The following is a 5503-nucleotide window of genomic DNA, read 5'->3' as shown; positions in this document are numbered from 1 at the left end:
TGTTGATCACCATAGTGGACTTTCACTCCCATTGGGACTATACGCTCCCCGGTGTACGTTGTTTGGCATTACGTTAGTAGACTGCAATTTCAGATGTGAGAAGTATCTCTGGTAATCTTTCTTGGAGATGACTGACAAGGCACATCCTGTATCCAATTCCATAGTCAGAGTTTCTCCTTCCACTTTGGGTGAAACCCATATGATTCCCCTGTTGGGTCTTTTCAACGAACATACATCAAAGCAAGCTAGGTCTTGGGTACTGTCTGTGTCAGAAGAGCAAGTTTCAATGTCAAACATGTCTTTTTGTTTATCCTTACGTTTGTGGAACGTTTTCTCTTTCACTTTTGTTTTGCACATTTTCTGTATGTGACCTATGTGTCAAGAGGCTGTGTAGCAAGCTAAATGTCTTAGCTCCCCACACCGATAGCATGAAACATTTTTATGTTGTCTTTTGTCTATTTTGTGTACATTGCATTTTTGCGCCATCTGCTGTTGAAGTTCGACAGAACCTTTGGCAGCAGCTTCCATTGAAGTGGCGATTTCAATTGCACGTTTGTACGTCAGCTCTCGTTCTGTTAACAGTCGTTTTTGTATGTTTTCATTGTGCAGCCCGCATACGAATCTATCCCGTAGTGAATCTAACAAATTTCTTCCAAAATCAGAATGCTCAGATAATCTTCTCAGCCACGAATTCAGCAACTGACTCCGTTTTTAACTGGTTTCTTTTATGAAATCTGAAACGTTCAGCAATGACGAGAGGCTTCGGATTCAAATGAAGTTCTAAAACTTTAACAATGTCTCTGTATGGCTTATCAGCGGGTTTGTCTGGCGTCTAGTGGCTGCGTAGCAAGCTAAATGTCTTAGCTCCCATTACGGTAAGCAGTAACTTGTTCTCTTCTGGAATATAATTTGCTACACAGTATTGATCCAACCTTTCGATGTACGTCATCCAATCCTCCGACGTACTATCAAAATTGTCAATTTTTCCAATTATCCCTGCCTGTATTTCCCGCGATGTTGGCTCGTGTTTTACTTCCGCCTTTTCTGAGTTTCGTTCTTTTTCCCGTCGACGTTTTCCACTTCCTTCGCAAGTAAAAATTAAGCTCCGCTTGGTTCTGGATTCTGTTGTCAGAATACAAACACATTTAACCTTAGATGTGCCACAATGATGCACAGACAGTTCATCCTTTTTTATAGGACCTCGTTGCATGCTTTACTCAACCGTTACATTCCAATGCGCATGCGTTCATTACCTGTAACATCGTCAATATCAATGCACAATAACATGAAACAATATAGATCCCAATATCTCCTATAGAACAAGCCCGAATAGAAAATGTGAAGCGGTCTTCAGCACCAAGGATAAAGAAACGCAAACAGGGTCAGATGAATTTGAGACAGATGAAGTGCCAGCTCAACAAAAGGCAGCTATGCAAGACACCTATGGTTGCATCAAATGGAAAATTAAATAAATGCCAGTGAGTGAGACAGCTGAAGCCCGAAGGAGAAGAAAGACAACATGAAAGCACTCAGTAAACAAACTAACTTTAGCCTAGACGAGGTAGAAAATCGAATGAAGTGTACATACTACTCCCAACGTAAAGACGTAAACAAGGGAACAGATCTGCAATCCCTTGTGGAGGAGTGGCCTTTTTTGTTCCAGGAGATTGGATCGACAGTCCACTTCCAAGAGCTAACTGAAGGTTTACATTAAATTAGGTTTACAATATTATAGGCTTTTCTATAGAGATTTACAAAAAACATTTTCAACTGTGAAATTTACTGGCGTACTGTAATATTTGTTATCACTTTATTTTTTACAGTAAAATTCTGGCATCCACAGTTGCCAGAATTTTACTGTAAATTATACAGATTTATTTTGTTTACTGTAAAAAGGTTTACAGTATAGCTGTTATATTTAAACAAAATTGACATAAAGATGTTTAAGATATATCTGTATTTTACATAGTCATTTACCGTAAATAAAAAAGTTTTCAACCTTCAAATTTGCAGTTTAAAAAAACATACCGTAATGTCTTATACATGGTCCCCATATTTTTTACGGAAAAATTCTGGCAACCACTGCTGCCAGTATTTTACCGTAAAATCCACAGTGTGTGTTACACTACATTTCTCCCATCCATATGTGTCAATGCGTGCAAAGGCACACTAGCATCACACACACAAGGACACACTGATACACGTACACAGAAACACACACACACACAAACATCAGTGTGTAGGTTTCCACTTAGTGCACTTTTTCGTTCCTTCTCTTTAATTTGTTCGCGTTTTGCCAGGGAACTTGTTCCAAACCCATATGCTGATGTTTTTACAAGACAAGAGTGAGAGAGAGAGAGAGATTTGCAGGAGTTTAGGTAGAGTTGATGGAACTGATGGTGAAGCAGTACCAGGAATCGTGTCCTGCTAATGGAGGCACCATCATCTACCGAGCATGTATGCTAAATAGGATCTCAGAAGTAGAGTGTACAGGAGAGTGTATTTCTTTGGTCAGTGTTTGTAAACACAAAGCATGGACTTTACACTCATCTGCCCTGGTACCCTGAAATGATCTTGGTAACAAATTTGTATCAATAATTTCATTTTTTTATTATGGATTATGAATGATTAAAATTTTAATCTGATTAATCACAGGTTAGCTGTGGTTTAGTATATTCTAATCATGATTAATAGTGACTGTAATTAATTATTATTATTATTCATGATTAATTGATACATCATCATTGCTAAATACAATATATTTTTTCTTGTATCTTGCTGGGGAAGAGAAAGACATGTACAAGAAGGTAGATATGTGTGTTCCCCATGTTTTTTTTTTGTTTGTTTGTTGTTGTTTTTTTGATTAATCCAAATGACAAATTTATAAATATGAAAAAATACCAAGGGAATTTTGCAGAAGTACAACTTTACAGAGTTGGTGGACTTCAGTCATTGCTGGGAATCTTGACAGTGGCTTGTAGAACACTAGTGTCACCAACAATAACTTAATTATATGTGTTTTGAAAGGTTTTTCCTGCCACAGAAATTCTCATGTCTTACATGCAGCCACTGATAACAAAATATATTTCCAAACTAACAGTTTTTGGCATAGGACAGGATACTTATACATCCAGAAAATCCTCACTCATAGTTGCCTGGTCCGTGTTTGCAGTTCTGACTAGAGCCTGTACTTTTAGCACTTCGTTTATGTTTGCTCATTGACAAATATAGAAGTAAAAACCTTTTTTTTTACTTGGAGGAAATCAGTGGCGCTTTGGCCCAGAGGCCTTTTTTTTGTCATGGCAAGGTCAAATTCTGGTTAGGGCGGTTGGCGTCTTCCAGTGGACTCACCACTCGCAGGAAGGTTCGCCAGGGGATGGTGCAGTACAGTGTGATTTAGGTGGCTATCATGGAGACTGCCGCCCCCGCAACCCAGTAACGGAAGTGGACGAAGATGGATGCATGGAGAAAATCATTTCAAAGTGCCATTACATTAGGCAACCACAGAGGTCACCACAGTTGAGAGACTATGTCAGTCATGTAGTTTCTTTGTACCACAGACAAGTGCTGGGGCCAATGTAGTAAATATAAGTTTCTGTGGTGCAATGGAAGTGAATTACTTGTCCTTGGGACAGGCAACACAACCAAATGTGACCTCTGCATTTTACCCATTACTAAAGTGAACAGCACAAGCACCTGGGGAGGAGTATGTGGGGACAGTGGACTCAGTGGCAACTTGTGGGTTCAAACCTAAAATCTTCCTTAACTTCCTTAACCACCGAGCCACCACTGCCCATTGTATATACAGAGTTAAGAACCTAAAACTGAAAAACCATGGATTGAGGCCACATGTAGACATAACACAGCATTCAGAAAAAAAGTACAAGCTGGAAAATATCTTTAACTAGTAAATCATCATGTCAGTTTTTATTTTTTCACATTTAGCACTTAATTTACACACACACACACATACATGCTTGTTTGAACAACCTTTCCTGGTTGACCCAGGCTGCTCTGCCCTGGATCTTCCTCTAGGTGATTTGTCAGTTCTGGCCCTACAACCCGGGAACTTTTCAAAGTTTGCTTTAGGTTCCAGAGGGACACACTCCAGAACCCCTGAATTCCTGGCCATGGTATGCACTTTGTTTCACTCTCTGAACTCTAAATTACACTTACTTACACAGATGGGGCCATAAACATTTTCTCTAAGTGGGTGTATTTTAAAATAGAAAAAAAAAATACACACTTACAGACACAGGGTGGTGATAGTTAAGAGTATTCTACCAAACCTTTATAACATTTAAACAGCTAACAGGTAGCATCATACTGTGGATGGCTGGCCAGCTTACTTATGTTAAGTATTTAGGCTTGATAGATTCAATGTACATGATACACAAACGTTACAACAACATTTAAATGTTTTTGTTGTTGTTTTCAAGCTAAAGCAAGTTTTGGCAAGTTTGGTAGTTTGTTTTGTTTTGAATATTTTCTTTAGATTTCACCCTACCCCAATCATTTCAGGTATATTTACTAGATGCATACATCTATTGAAAGCAAAAATAGCAATGTTAGATTATATGTCTCTAGGCCCAATATAACATGAAACAAAATCATGGACGGTATGGTACAAATCCCTGCTCTCTCAATTCTAATCAATTTAGTTGTTCATACCCTGAAAAACATTGAGAAACATTGAGAAAAACAACACAACTTAATTGTATACAGAATATTGAAATGTGTGCATTTTCACTTCAGGGATGTGTAAATGTTATAACTTATCTGTATTCACTAGCATCAATTTATGAAATCAGTGATGTGATAAAAAAAGTACATAAAATAAATATTAATGTGTTCCAGTGATCTGTGTTGAACATTACAGACGTTAAACACATACACATTTTTGACATTTTATTAAGTATAAATTGCTGAATTTGAGTATCTTGTGAAAAATAGCGTCAAATACAGGGCAGAAATCCCGGGTAAAGCAGTGAAGAGCTGTGCCTCATATCTGACTGTGTGATCCAATACAAACTGGTTTACATGACGCGTGCCCATTTCTGTTCCTCAGCATAGAAATATTTGTTATACAGCATGACTCTCCACAGTCTGTGTAATGTCTTTAAAGTGTGTGAGAATTGTTTCTGCTGATTGTAAAATAAATTGCAGAAAAAAGTCAGCAGGCGATGCAGGCAGTAGTCTCACTTCAAGAGGACGTACGTGAACTGACAGGTGCTTTCTAGCTGCATTGCTGGCTTCAGTTTTTGTTTTTTAAAATTAAAATGGGAGTAAGTAGAAAAAACAAAACAAATATTTGATAAGTACATTTTTGGCCTAAAAGTTTTTTTTCTTATCATTTTGATAGACAACCTTGGATTGACCTCTCCTTGAATCGCAACCTTAACGTGGTGGAGGGGTTTGAGTATCCGAATGAACCTAGGAGCTATGTTGTCGGGGGCTTAACGCCCCTGGTAGGGTCTCCCAAGGCAAACAGGTCCTAGGCGAC

Source organism: Cynoglossus semilaevis, unplaced genomic scaffold (genome assembly GCF_000523025.1).
Source record: "Cynoglossus semilaevis isolate Cse_v1.0 unplaced genomic scaffold, Cse_v1.0 scaffold376, whole genome shotgun sequence".
Classification (NCBI taxonomy): domain Eukaryota; kingdom Metazoa; phylum Chordata; class Actinopteri; order Pleuronectiformes; family Cynoglossidae; genus Cynoglossus; species Cynoglossus semilaevis.
This window is presented reverse-complemented; position numbering follows the sequence as displayed.